Below are 16,020 nucleotides of genomic sequence, written 5' to 3' on the forward strand. Positions count from 1 at the left end.
GCCCAACTAACGGAAGCCCAATTAAAACGAAGCCCACCTAAAGATAGTGCAACTAACGAAATTCGACTGTACTTAGCTTTTTTCGCCTGCTCGGGTAAAGACTATTATTGCACTTTTTTGAGCTATGCCTTTTAAAATTGTCCCGTTTTTGTGTTTTATTTGTGCCGTTTTCATCGTTTTCATCATATGGTCAGCCTGATCTTTTTGCAATCGCAAAGGAATTCCCAGAAGGATTTTCAGAAGAATTCCAGAAAGTTATTCGGAAAAGTCTAATAAATAGTGTGAGAAACTCCTAGAAAAATGTTCTTTATGAATCCTTGTATCAATTACGAAAATAAATCCTTGAAGTGATTTTTCCAGACTTGCTGATATAAATCCGTAAACAATTACTTCACAAATTCTGGAATTTAACTCGAGTATTCCCTGTATTCTTTTATTGTATTTCCTATTTTTTGTTGGTAATTATGCAGGAACAACTCTTTCAGGACTTGTTGTCCACCATTTTCATATTTTCCAGTTTTTGAGATCCTACTTAAGTTGTAATGTATCGATTTGGTATCTAATTCAACATTCTGCTGCATTTCTTCCTTGACTGCAATAAGTTTATAGCAATGTCACGTAAGACTTCTATGTCCAAATTGGTATATTTCAAGGAAACAAGCCGTTATTTATTTTAAAATTCGTTGGTGTAAACTGGAACAAATACCGGGCTTCAAAGTAGGGGTGAAATAGACTTGTTCACCGCATCGATAATAATAAAAATAGCAAAATGAACACTCTTTGTCAATCATGTTGAAAACAATAATTGAAAATCAATTTATCTATCCCTGGTGTCACACGATGTGATTTGGCCTAGTCGTTTAGCAGTGCTAAGGTTAACTCCGATTACTATGATGGTTGTTCCATCAAGCCTGATTTTGACGGTATCCAATATGAAGATCTCCCTTTTCGTATACCATATGGAGAAAACCGGTCCAACCCTGAATATACATCATCCCGAATTTTCAAGATCATATCAGTTTTCCTTCGTCCCCTTCTTGCGATGAACGCCGCGCGAACAATGAAAACGCGTATCGCATTCACGTCACGTTTGGCCAACTCATCCCTGGTGACAGCGGTTGGTCCTACATTCCCATACCACAGTAACCGCAGGCATGCAGCAGTGCCTACTTTGTCCCTAAGGAGACTACTAGATTGGAAGCGCCTATAGAAAGTACCATACTCTGTGGTGGTGCATCACAGGTTCCTATGGTTCGGAATCACCGATGCTTGGCGATGCGGCTTGCCACACCACGTTTTGTAAACATGGCGGCGGTGTGAAGTGACGCATATTCTGCTCGCTCGCGCACTCCCGGGACTGGGAATTGAAACAATAACTACAATGGAACCGCGAATGTTTGTTCATTATTATTTACGTAAAGCTGCCCGGTGCGGTTCTCTCCAGTGCCGCCATCTGTCAGCCTGTGGGAGCAAACGAATCCTCCATTCCCATGTATGGCATGCAGCGACACAAATAGATTCACAGAGAGGTTATGCACAAACACAAACCAACCCTGCTATTACAAGCAAAATGCTCCATCAGTTCCTTGCTAAAGCTGACGGTGCGAAACGAACACCGTGCGGGATACGGCCAAATGGGAAAAATAAATAATTTGCAAGTGAAACCGGAAACTGCAGGCAATAACGCGAGTGTAATAAATTTGTTTCAACCGCCCCAACACCACGTACCTCTACATACAGCAGCACGATGTATGTGTGTAAAGCTCTGAATAGAAATTGAAATTAGCAGCATAATTATTACTTTATTCAACACAAACCCCTCGCCCAGATGGCCTCATACCCGATCATCTACTGCGGTCACGTTACAACTCTATCGTTGCACTATTCAGTTACTTACTTCGACCGCAGCAAGCGGAAAGCTTCCTTTGTTTGAAGGTTTTCCCTTGCCAGATGGCCGTAAAGCAAAACTGATGAAAAGTTTTTGAGATTCGTAGGTCTAATAATCTACTTATTCTGTGTTCATTTGCATTTATTTTAGTGGAAGAAATCGTGTACAAATAAAAAACACCAACATACTTTGTTTTTTCTATGTGACCAAAATGGATCAGCAGGTTTAAATATATCTGTAACAATAGCAGGCTATGTTTGGAAGACATAAATACGAAAATAGAAATTACGTTTCTAGAAATCTATTCCCAAAAAAATGTTTCCCTCAAAATAATTATAGACTCCACAATATCAATATTGGTAATAAATACATCGGACAGGAAGGTGATTGGGTAGATATTTTCTTACAACGTTTCATACGTCATACGAATTGTGTATTGTGATTACTGTGAACATTTGTTCGATGATCTAAAGCTGTAGCCCAACTTTGAAAGACCATTACAAATCGGGCTGTGTATTTGGCTGCCAGTCTATTACAATTCACATAAGTGTGATCGGGGCAATATGGGGCTTAGGTGTCATGGAATGTAATGGAAAAACTGCGAAAACGATAGTTAAAATGCAAATGACTTGAACTATAGAATACTGTCTTTCATGTTATGTCGATAATTAATGTTGATAACTACTTGAAAATTTGTTGGCAGCGATTTCGAATACCATGTTTTTTCGTGTGTTCACCAACCATATATGGGGCATTATGAGCCAGCCAACAGGGCAACGGGTCCAGAGCCACCTCATTCAATCGTATGATTTTTATTTAAAACGATATAGAGAAGAGCCGAACAAAATATTGAAACAAATATTAGCTACATTAGCTTTGCTTGAAACTATTAATTTTAGCAGCTTATTTTCGATAGGTACATAGAACATACTAGCACAGACAAACAGACGTAACACTGACGAAATTTCCATCGACCACTCATTTAACGATCATTTCAAATTCTTTATGTTACAAATCTCACAACCAGAGGCGCGCGCATAGTTTTTCTTCGCGTTTGACGTTTCACACTACCGCCATCTGCCGGTCTTGTTGCACGAAACACCTTTTCGTGCAACATGCTCACCAGATGATGATGGTGTAAACTGGGCGATGGATTTTGAATAAATTTGCTCTAAGTGTTACGTCTGTTTGTCTGTGATACTAGTATTAAATGGCGACACTTGTTTCATTCTAGCAGTTCTAGCAAAGAGTTCCAATTTTAATGGCGCACCAATATGACTAGGGTTGGTGTACCGTTATGGATGCAATAAGTCAACAGTATGAATACATATCAGATTTTAAACCGCTTTTCTATAAATAACACGATTTCCAATTTAATTTAATTTGTCCATTTGTTCTCGATAGGCAACATACATTCATCGGTTGAAGTGGCTGTACTGGATGAAAACGTAAATTTCGTACCGAGTATCCTGACATATTGCCATCCCACTATTGCCATAATTGGTACTTCTACCCTATTGATTAGAAAAGCAATTTTTTTATTTTTTTATTTATTTATTTATTTGGAGCAGGGAAAAGCCCTTGGGAGTGAAGATCAAGTGTATCCTCTTCTCCAAAAGGCATAAAACCTACTCTTCTTTTCGATATATATACAAATCATGTGCACTTCCAGTGAGAATATGTTCTCTTTTAAGGAAGCGCCTACTATAACTACAGGATACAAGCTTACTAATTAGATATATTATAAACTTTATATAAATTGAATTAGGTAGGATGAGCTGTTGACTATGTGCCGTTGAAATGATGTCTCGCTGACAGGGAAACTGGTGCTACTGTTGCCCAAGGATACCTGGATAAAAAACGACGAAAAACGGTGTCGTTGTAGTCCAAGAACTAACGGCGAAATGTTGTTGCTGCTGAGTGCTGGAGACATTGCTGACAGAGAAATTGGTGTTACTGCTGACCGAAGAAATGTAAATCTGAAGTAACTTCTGTACGAAGACGTGGCGAGGTTCTGGAAGCGTTAAAGGACTCCGTTATGGGCGTAGTATCACTGGCTTCGGCCAGACATATACCAGTTTCTGTTACCTGGAAGGGAAACTGGTGCTACTGCTGACCAAGGACACCAGGATAAACTACGACGAAAAACGGTGTTGCTGTAGGCTGACAGGGAAACTGGTGCTACTGCTGTCGCTGTAGTCCAAGAGCTAACGGCGAAATGTTGTTGCTGCTGAGTGCTGGAGACATTGCTGACAGGGGAACTGATGTTACTGCTGACCGAAGCAATGTAAATCTGAAGTAACTTCTGGGTGAAGGCGTGGCGTGGTTCTGGAAGCGTTAACGAACTCCGTTATGAGCGTAGTATCACTGGCTTCGGCCAGACATATACCAGTCTATGTTACCTGACAGGGAAACTGGTGCTACTGCTGACCAAGGACACCAGGATAAAGGACAACGAAAAACTATGTCGCTGTAGACTAAGAGCTAACAGCGCAATGGTATTGCTGTTGAGTGCTATCCAAAGGCTGGAGACATTACTGCAAAACTGGAGTAACTTCTGGGCGAAGTGCATGTCTTAGAAGTGGATACGGAAACGTATTGATGAAGTTGGAGCTAATTTAGTCAAGCTAAATCAAGTACAGGTTTACATTGCTTTTAACGTATCGTTTTGCAGCAGCCTTAAATTTCATTAGATTCATTTCCAATTTCAACGCAGCGGGTAAAGCGTTATATCGCAGGAATCAATTGTACGTGAAGGATTTCTTCCCAGCTTCCGTATTACGACGAGTAACGAATAAGTTATTTCGATTCCTCGTTCCATGCGGGTGATGAGCTCGCTGAAGAGTGAAGTTGTGGTGGATCCGTGGGTTGTAGAGGATGTTTTTCATCATAACCACGGTTTGCAGCTCTTTTAATGCTAATATAGGACTGATTGAAAGAGTTGCATTTGTGTACAGAATATAGTCGGGGTTTGCCGTATACAATTTTGAGGCATCGATTTTGTGTACTCTGCAGTGGTTTCAGAATAGTTTTTGATGCAGCAGCCCATATAGAAACAAGGTATTGAAGTTTAGAATGAACAAACGCTTGATACATAGTAATGACTTGTTTCAATGGAAGAAACTTGGAAACTCTCCAGAAGAGACCACAATACGAACTGATATCGCTTCGCAGTTTATCGACGTGGGAGCTCCAGCTCAAGGTAGAGTCGAAGATCAACCCAAGGTATTTAAACACCTCGACTTTCTCAACAACAGTAGATCCGACTACTAGTTCTGCATGGCGGTCAATTTTTTTCCGCCGCGAGTGGAATATCATATAGTTCGTCTTTCCGAGGTTTAACGACAGTAGATTTTCCGCAAAGAACATTTGCAGCTTCAGGATATCTTCCTTCGTCAGATTTATGAGGCAGGCAGGATCGGTTGCGGTATATGTAACAGACGTATCGTCCGCGAAAAGTCTCGGTTTCCCGTGCAATGGTAGCTTTGCCAAATCATTTGTATAAAGCAGAAACAGTAAGGGTCCTAAATTACTCCCCTGAGGAACTCCAACTGTAATTTCTCTCTTAGAACTAGTTGCGCCATTGACTGATACGTATTGTGATCTTGCGGTTAGATAGCTCCTGAACAATGCGTTAGCAGTACCACGAATTCCATAGTACTCTAATTTTCTCAATAGTACGTCATGGTCAATGGTATCGAAGGCAAATCCAGGGACAAGACTCCGGCAATACAACGATTATCCATTGCTCGATAGATATCGTCAACAAGCTCACTCGCAGCCGTCCAGGTACTTGAACCAGCTCTAAAACCGAATTGGTGATCCTAGATTACCTTTTGTTCGTCCAAAAAACTGGAAACTCTGTCGGCTAAGAGTTGCTCGAGAAGTTTACTTAAAACCGATAGGATCGATATCGGTCGATAGTTATTTACTTCCGATTTATTGCCTGATTTGTGAATTGGAACAACACGTGCAATCTTCAGATTTTCGGGGAAAATTCCTGAGGAAATAGATTCGTTGAACGTGTCTGCTACTAAAGAAGCAAATATGGCGTGGTGCGTCTTTATGAAGGAGGCTGGGATCTCGTCATGGCCGGGACTTTTATTGATATTTAATTTGTTAATCTTGACGATTACTTCTTGTATTGAGGCGGGCCGAAGAAAAATAGACTGCCTGACTGTTTGTAATGTTCCAAACTTGTTGATATCGCGGTTACTGGAAATAGAGGAGGCAAGCTGGGGTCCGATCGCACTGAAGAATTCGTTAAACTTGTCTGCAACCGTAGATCCGTGACTCGTCAAATCGCCGTCAACAGTCAGTTTTATGCAGTCATTAATTCCTTGTTTACGGCCTAACACTTGATCGAGGTTTCGCCATACGCTTTTTTGGTTCGAGTTCTCGAATAATCTAGTGTAATAGAAGCTTTTAGAACGATGCTTCTCCAGTTGAACTTTACGTGAGATATGTGCGAGCAGTTCCCTTAATCGTACATCATCTGGTCTTCTCCGGCTTCTCCTTAGGACATTGTTTTTTATTCGCATCAACTTCCAGAGATCAAAGCTCATCCATGGACATTGACCTTTAACCCGAGCATTGATTGATATGACCTTAGGGGTCATGCACAAATTACGTCACGCTCCTAGGGGGGGGGAGGGGGTCAAGCCAAGCGTGAAAAGCCTTACAAAAAGTTCGGAGGACTCATACAAAAAACGTGACAAAGGGGGGGGGGAGGGGGTCAAAAAAGTTGAAATTTGGCGTGACATAATTTGTGTACCATCCCTTAGAAAAACGTTGCTTATACGTACGGTATGATTCCACAGCATAATCCATTTTTTCACGAGCTGAATCACCAACAGGATTTTGCATGGCCATTAAGAACGCCTCATTGAGTCTTGTGTGATTCACAATGGTTTTCTGAAGCTGAATAAGTTGTATTGGATGGTCGAGTCGGAATGTAGAAAGAATAGCACAATGATCGCTGATTTCCCACGGCATTGTTTCGTTGACTACACAGCCCATTGTATTTTCCGAGCAAACTACGTGATCCAAAATGTTAGCGCTAGCAGGTCTCGTTGGAATTGTATTTGTTACTGCGAAGTTATAACAATTCAGTAAGTCCAAGTATTCGCGTACGACTCTGGATTCGGTTTGATTGACTGGAATGTTTACGTCCCCTACAATAACGCAAGAACTATAATTCTTTATACACGAGCAAATTCCTTCCAGCTTTTCGTTGAACAGAGATTGTTGAAAACAGGGTGGTCTGTATACAGCATGCACATCAAACGCAGAACTCCGCAGCTTTAGACAAACATGAATATGATGGAAACCGCATTCATTGATGTTGGTCAATACTTCGGCGTTGATCCCGTTCCGAACATATACGGCCAATCCACCGCCGGCCATGTCATCACGGCAGGAAAACGTTGCGCTGTACCCCTCTAGCCTAAACAGTTGTATCCGATCCGCCTTCAACCAAGTTTCTCCAATTACCAACACATCAATAGGCCCCGTGTACAAATCAATAAATTGCTTCAAAGAATCGAACTTGTTGGGATTGTTCATCCCCCTTATATTAAATTGCAATATTCGCAAGGAACAATAATTATTCATTCGACCATAGTTTTTATTTAAAAATTCAACGTTATCAACATATAAATTCTCCATTTCATTAATTATAAATCAGGATACAAATAATAGAAATTCACTTTTAACGAGTGCGTTTATTTAATTTCTGAATCTGCGGCGACGTCCGAGGTGAAGCCAATGGCGAAGAATCCATTGAGTGCACTCCGCCAATTGAAGCATCAAGCGGGCGTTTTGAAGATGTGCTTGTAAGCAGTTTTAGATCTTGCTTGGTTCCAATTTGCTCTACTTTGCCCCCATCCTGACGTCTAATGAGCACCTTGCCATTTCTTCCAGGCCAAACGTACTTGAAGCCCAGCGACAATTGAACCTCTTTGATGTAACGCAGTAGCTCACGTCCGAAAGCAGTCATTTCATCCCGAACCGATACTCGATTAGTCGACCCTTTGAACGCTTCTGAAACAATCGATGCTTCCAGTACTCCGTGTTTCCGTTTATGGTCGAAAAAATCCTGCTTCAGCTTTTCTTAATCCAATAGCACGACATACTTGGAAGATAAGTCCTCTGGTATTCTCACATTCCATTGAAGGGAGACCTAATACGACAGCATTCTTGGCCAACAGTTGTCGATTAGCTTAGTCTAGTTCCAGCTCTAAAGAGTCTACCTTGGAAGAGAGATCATGGTGCTTTCTTTGCCATTCGCCGACTTCGCTGCGTATTTTGACGTTCTCTGTCTTAATCGTGTCCATATCCAACTTGAATTGACGAAAGTCAGACTGAAGGGTGTCGAATTGATTCGATAAAAACTGCTGGGATTCTTCAATTTTTCCGCTGGTCTTTACCAAGTCTGCTAGCTGTAACCGAGATTGCTCCACAACGTATCGCAACTGAAATGCCTCCTTCTTCGACTCACTCATTCCTTGATTCAGCGTATGTAACTCAGCAACAACAGCATCAAAACTTACAGTTTTCTGATTGGTATGCGAGTTCATATCCGAGCATTCAACAGAGCATAAGTAAGGATTTTTCTTCACTTTGGTAATCACATTCCCAAATAGCTTTTTGCATCGAAAATGCGCAAACCTTCCACAGTATGCACAACTTATGAGACGAGCCAGGTAATTTAGTAACGTAATGCAATTAGTAACGTAATTTAGTCAATTCATTTCTATGTTCAAAACACCGTTGGTTTTGCTTAAATTTAGGTCTCTCATTTTGCCCCATCCTTTCACTTTTCAAATAGTATTCTGTTTTCAAATGGATTGGTAAATGCTATCAGAATAATTAATATGATTGTCTCATAGGCTTAATTGAGAAATGCCAAAATTATTAGCTTTTCAAGACAAAAGGCAAATTTGTAATTTTTTTGTGAATATTTTTTGTGAATAAGTGTTGAGACATCATAGGTGATTTGAACGCTCAGGTTGGCCAGGAGGAGGAGTTCAGAGCGACGATTGGAAAGTTCAGCGCCCACCGGCTGACGAACGAGAACGGCCTACGACTGATAGATTTTGCCGCCTCCAAGAACATGGCCATTCGCAGCACCTACTTCCAGCACAGCCTCCCGTATCGATACACCTGGAGATCACCACTGCAGATGGAATCACATTTTGATCGATGGACGGCACTTCTCCGATATAACCGACGTCAGAACCTATCGTGGCGCTAACATTGACTCTGATCACTATCTAGTGACGGTGAAACTGCGCCCAAAACTATCCGTCATCAACAATGTACGGTATCGACGCCCGCCTCGGTATAACCTAGCGCGACTGGCCCAACCGAACGTCGCTGCCGCATACGCGCAGCATCTTGAGGTAGCGTTGCCGGAAGAGGGCGAGCTTGACGAAGCCCCTCTTGAGGACTGCTGGAGCAACATAAAAGTAGCCATCAACAACGCTGCCGAGAGCATCGTCGGGTACGTGGAAAGGAGGACATGTAACGATTGGTTCGACGAAGAATGCAGGAAGGTTTTGGAGGAGAAGGATGCAGCGCGGGCTGCAATGCTGCAGCAAGGAACGCGACAAAACGTGGAGCGATATAAACGAAAACGAAAGCAGCATACCCGCCTATTCCGGGACAAAAAGCGCAGCCTGGAAGAAGCGAAACGTGAAGAAATGGAACAGCTGCATCGTTCACAAGAAACGCGAAAGTTCTACGAGAAGCTTAACGCATCCCGAAAAGGCTTCGTGCCGCGAGCCGAAATGTGTATGGATAAAGACGGAAGCATCTTGACGGACGGACGCGAGGTGATTGAAAGGTATAAGCAGCACTACGAGGAACATCTGAATGGCACGGAGAACACAGGCGCCGAGGGTCACGACAGCGGAGGAATTGACTACGTCAGCACGGCGGATGAAGGAAACCAACCTGCCCCCACATTGAGGGAAGTTAAGGATGCCATCAACCAGCTCAAGAATTACAAGGCCGCTGGTAAGGATGGTATTGGAGCTGAACTCATCAAAATGGACCCGGAGAGGTTGGAAACGGAACAGCTGCCGGAGGAGTGGAAGCAAGTGGTCATATGCCCCATCTACAAGAAGGGCGACAAACTGGAATGTGAAAACTATCGTGCGATCACTATCCTGAATGCCGCCTACAAAGTGCTATCCTAGATTATCTTCCGTCGTCTATCACCAATAACAAATGAGTTTGTGGGAAGCTATCAAGCTGGTTTCATCAACGGCCGCTCGACAACGGATCAAATCTTCACTGTACGGCAAATCCTCCACAAATGCCGTGAACACCAAGTCCCAACGCATCATTTGTTCATCGACTTCAAAGCGGCTTATGATAGCATCGACCGCGAAAAGCTATGGAAAATCATGGACGCTGTACTCGTCCCGGGAAGCTCACAAGACTAATAAGAGCAACGATGGACGGTGTGCAGAATAGCGTGAAGATTTCGGGTGAACATTCCAGTTCGTTCGAATCCCGCCGGGGACTTCGACAGGGTGATGGACTTTCGTGCCTGCTGTTCAACATCGCCCTAGAACGTGTCATGCGGAGAGCCGGGTTCAATAACCGAGGTACGATTTTCACAAGATCCAGCCAATTTGTTTGCTTCGCGGATGATATGGATATTGTTGGCAGAACATTTGGAACGGTGGCAGACCTGTACACCCGTCTGAAACGTGAAGCGACAAAAGTCGGCCTGGTGATGAATGCGTCAAAAAGCAAGTATATGCTAATAGGCGGAACCGAGCGCGACAGAGCCCGCCTGGGAAGCAGTGTTACGATAGACGGGGATACTTTTGAGGTGGTTGATGAGTTCGTCTACCTCGGATCCTTGTTAACGGCTGATAACAACGTTAGTCGTGAAATACGGAGACGCATCATCAGTGGAAGTCGCGCCTACTATGGGCTCCAGAAGAAGCTGCGGTCGAAAAAGATTCACCCCCGCACCAAATGTACCATGTACAAAACGCTTATAAGACCGGTGGTCCTCTATGGACATGAAGCATGGACCATGCTGGAAGAGGACCTGCAAGCACTTGGAGTGTTCGAACGAAGGGTGCTTAGGACGATCTTTGGCGGAGTGCAGGAGAACGGTGTGTGGCGGCGGAGAATGAACCACGAGCTCGCTAGGCTCTACGGCGAACCAAGTATCCAGAAGGTTGCGAATGCCGGAAGGGTGCGCTGGGCAGGGCATGTTGCAAGACTATCGGACAACAATCCTGCAAAGATGGTGTTCGCGTCGAATCCGGTTGGCACAAGAAGGCGGGGAGCACAGCGAGCGAGGTGGCTTGATCAGGTGCAACAAGATCTGGAAAACGTGGGCCAAAATCGAAGTTGGAGAGACACAGCCATGGACCGAGTAAATTGGCGTAACATCGTTAACGAGGTTTTATCAAATTAATTGATGTAACACCAATTAAATAAATAAAATAAGTGTTGAGACGAATATTCTTACGTTTTTTTTATTGTGGTGGTCAATTGAAGCACTGTTTTTGAGATCATATCCGGGGTGGCTCATATTGCCCCGTATGTTTATATTGCCCCTAATAATGAATGATAGTCTTCTTCAAGATGTCAAAGCAAAGTCTATGTTTTTGGATCTATTGATTTTTTCACTGAAGTTTGGAGTGTGTATTAGCGTGGAACACTATTGAAAACTGAAAAAAAGTGTATGATTGTCGCTCCAGTCCCCTCTTTGGGGGTCATTTCGGTCCCATAACAACTGTGCCGAATTTTAGTTTGTATAGGATTTACTATGTTAAATTAACTTTTTCTAACTTCCTAAAGGGATTTACTATGTTAAATTAACTTTTTTTTCTTCCCCAGAGGACACCCATTGACCTTTATAAAGAATCTGAACGCAGACATCGATAGGTAATTTCACGTTGAGGAACATTGCCAAATACGGTAAAGCAATTCGATGTTTGTTAAAAAAGTTACAACAATGAAGCCACTGCGGATTTAAAAATGTGCTTCCTCATTACTGCAGGACAGTAGTGAGCCAAATTTTAGTGATTTGGTCACTTTTTTGAAGCAAGTCACTAAAAAGTCTCTTATTTTGCGATATTTCTACAGAAGTCACTTAAAGTAACCAAATAACCAAATAGCATCATAATTTGCGCTGCGTGACATTATAGTGCTATTATACAGCTTAATGCGCTATATTAGCCGTATAATTGCCCTATAAGGCCAAAAAGGCGAATTAGTGTGCTAGTGGTTACTTGGATTTTTCAACTATTTTAGCCAAAAATGCCGAGATGAATTACGGCCATTTTTTCTTGAATTTAGGTCCAAGTATCCCAACACAACGGGCGATGATGCTGCAGCAAGGCACCCGTCAAAACGTGGAACGATACAAACAGAAGCGAAGACAGCAAACCCATCTATTCCGGGATGAAAAACGCCGCCTGGAAGAGTTGGAGTGCGAAGAGATGGAGCAGCTGTATCGTTCTCAAGACACGCGTAAGTTCTACAAGTAACTCAATGCATCCCGCAAAGGCTTTGTGCTGCGAGCCGAAATGTGCCGGGATAAGGATAGAGATATCTTGACGGACGAAAGTAAGGTGATTGAAAGGTGGAAGCAGCACTACGATGAACACCTAAACGGTGCAGAGGAGGAAGATCAAGATAGCAGGAGGAATGGCTTCATCAGTACGGCGGATGAGGGAGACGTGCCAACTCCCACAATAGGTGAAGTTAAGGATGCTATCAAACAGCTCAAGAACAACAAAGCAGCTGGAAAGGATGGTATTGGAGCGGAACTTATTAAAATGGGCCCGGACAGGTTGGCCACTTGTCTGCACCGATTGATAGCCAGGATCTGGGATACAGAACAGCTACCGGAGGAGTGGAAGGAGGGAATAATATACCAAATATACAAAAAGGGTGACGAGTTAGAACAGGCCTGCCCAACCTTTTTGAACCGCGGGCCATATCTCAGCAACATGAACAGGTGGCGGGCCAAATTTCATTTTCACAAAATCGAACAAAATTATGTTGATAAAAGAGCTTTCTTTGGAAGTAATACAAAAATTTGATCATCTTATCGAAGATCAAGTGAGAACTGTGCTTCGGATTATATAATCTAGATGAGTTTCTTATATTAATCTTGCCATTAAGTATATCAGAATAGAGTCCAAGGTTATGTTAGAAACCAAATCGGAATTCTGTCAGAATCTTACCTATCCATAAAAGCCCTGCTAAAAATTCAAATAGAATCATGTCCTGATTGTTTTGAAAATGCAGTATAAGATTTTGTGATAATTTCGCCTAGGATTAAATAAGGTGCTGGATTCTTCGAATTCAGAATCGTGCTCGATATATATTCTATAATCCTGTCCAAGAATCTGGGAAATTGTAGTATGAAATTCGTATGAATTTTGTTCGGAATTCTTTCAGAATCTTATCTAAGATTGTGTGTTCTGTCCAGGATTTTGTGATAGGTATGTTCCAGATGCAAGCCTGATTCGCTGCTGAAAAGTAATTTCTTGGCCTATCTTGATGCATGGGAAATTCCTGCAGACAATAGATCAAGAAAGCGCTTTTTTTTGTTCGCAGTATGCAGTTAAAAAAAACAGTTCAAATGGGAGTCGCTGTAGAAAACTTCTGCTAGGAATCGGCGAGGAATTTCTTTGGCGATTCCTTTTCAACAGCAAATCCGGCTTCAGCGTTTTATTTTGTTTGATTGAGAATCCTGTCCAAAATTTCTTGAAAAATGTTCCTAATATTCTAAATAACCCTTCTCAGAACTGTGCAAAATTAACGCCCCTAATTCAGGGAGAGTTCTGCCTTTGATTAAGTGTGATTTTATTTGACACAACGTTAAACATTGATGGTAATTCACTTTTTTATATCATTACATTACGTACTTCAAAACTGTCTTGTACAACTCTAAAGATTATTCAAATTCGAAAAAAAGTACTAAAATTCAGCTATTCTTCAATTCTTAAATTTTCAAAATTTTGCTTTAATAATAAAAGGAAATCATCAGACTTGGTATATTCTAACTTCAAGTTAGTAGAACAATAAACAGGCCGGATATGAGAGGAATCTTCAAACTCTTCGCGGGCCGCATAAAATGGGGTCGCGGGCCGGATGCGGCTTGCATTGGCAGATGCGTGATGATCGACGGGGGTGAGTGACGAGGTGGTGGACGAATTTGTCTACCTCGGATCATTGATAACGTCGGATATCCACTCTCATTCTTGTTTACGGCGGATCCAACTTTCGATCGAATCCTATTCGTTCGAATCCACGGCCCACTTGATTTTGCTGGCGTAAACGAGAATGCAAAACGGTTTTCGATCGAAAGCGCATTCGAACGTAAACGAGAATAGGGGTGATCAACTGCAGCAGAGAAATTCGAAGACGTATCATTTCCGGAAGTCGTGCTTACTACGGACTCCACAGGACCTTGCGGTCTGGTAAACTTCACTTCCGTACTAAGTGTACCATGTACAAGACGCTTATAAGACCGGTAGTCCTCTACGGGCATGAGACGTGGACAATGCTCGAAGAGGACCTGCAAGCGCTAGGAGTTTTTGAACGACGTGTGCTTAGGACGATCTTCGGCGGAGTATGTGAGAACGGCGTATGGAGGAGAAGGATGAACCACGAGCTTGCGCAACTCTACGGTGAACCCAGTATCCAGAAGGTCGCCAAAGCTGGAAGGGTACGATGGGCGGGACACGTTGTGAGAATGCCGGACAACAATTCCGCAAAAATGGTGTTCACCTCAAATCCGGCCGGTACAAGACGAAGGGGAGCGCAACGAGCTAGGTGGTTTGACCAAGTGGAGCAGGATCTTGGAAGTGTGGGGCGATCGAGAAACTGGAGGTTTGCAGCTATGTACCGTGTTAATTGGCGTAACATTGTGGCGCAGGTCATGTCTTGAAGGACGTAGAGCCAGCAAAAGTAAGTAAAGTAATCCCCACAACAAATTCATTGCAGTATCAAAATTTCAAGTTTAAAAGATTTTGAAGAAAAAAAAAAACATTTATCTTTCACAGAATTCACAACTTCTGATGACTGTTGCAAAACTCTTCTTGGGAAAGAGAGGGTTTTCCCATGGTAGCACATGTGGTGATCCACCGATTTTTGACGAACGCTAGCTAAACTGAATTGGCATGATTAGCTCAATGATGTTTGGAATTAATTTATACGCTCATTTGTCTCATCAAACATCGAAATAAGTGACCTGGTCGAACTATTGAAAAAAAAAAACAATCATCTAACTATTGAAGAACAATCACATTTTTATAGTGCTTATTTGCAACAACTTTTGTTCATGCTTGTTTTTTAGAAACGCTATTTCAGCAGTTGAATTGTCGAACAAAGTTGTGGGCAAGAAAGGGTTAAATATTAATTTGGATTTCTAGATAGATCATTTCAACATGCCGTTTCAAATAGTCATGTCCAGCATAATTATGCTGCTTCGTCTCGAAAGCGTTTTGAGCATCTTAAGAAATACACACTTCAATGAGATTATTAGGGTTTGTGTACTACTAAAAAATAGTAAAATGAAAATTATCGTCCCTAGTAATTGAATAGCAAGTATCATCATATTTCATTTGTTATTGGTATATGAAACTAGAAGATAAACCTCTGCGAAATTTCAAATTAAAATCTCTTTTTTTCAATTTTCTTTTTTCTTAGTTTACCGACTTCTTCTGTAGTTCAAAACCCAGTAATTTGTATCGAATAGATTGAGTATGTATATTTAATCATTTGGAAACCCCGTTTTAAAACTTTTTGAGAATGTATTTTTTTCAAAAAAAAAATCATTTTTTTGAAATAGATTAATCAAAACAGGCTGTAACAATAGTGTTAATGTATTCTTACTGGCCATACAATTTATTTTTCATTTTCATACAAAAGATCTTACCATGGGGGGAGGGGGGGTTGAAAAACCTCGAAAATTGTCTTACGTAATTAATGGACAGCCCCTACGCAGTTGAAAAGAAATGTCAATTCAAATGGAGCTCACTGTAGAAAATTTCTTGACCATTTCTTGGGCAGAAATTTTTACTTTTCTTGAGCGGAACAGCATACCTAGCTTTATAGACGGAAACGGCAACAGCAGACTCGCC

At 41.9% G+C, this 16,020-nt stretch overlaps 1 protein-coding gene across 2 annotated transcripts in view; it reads left to right on the forward strand.

Moving 5' to 3' along the window:
- Nucleotides 1–16,020, forward strand: part of LOC5579823 (synaptotagmin-14) — a 95,737-nt gene that overhangs the window by 53,252 nt on the left and 26,465 nt on the right. The window lies entirely within an intron of this gene.

This window comes from Aedes aegypti, chromosome 1 (genome assembly GCF_002204515.2).
Source record: "Aedes aegypti strain LVP_AGWG chromosome 1, AaegL5.0 Primary Assembly, whole genome shotgun sequence".
Lineage (NCBI taxonomy): Eukaryota > Metazoa > Arthropoda > Insecta > Diptera > Culicidae > Aedes > Aedes aegypti.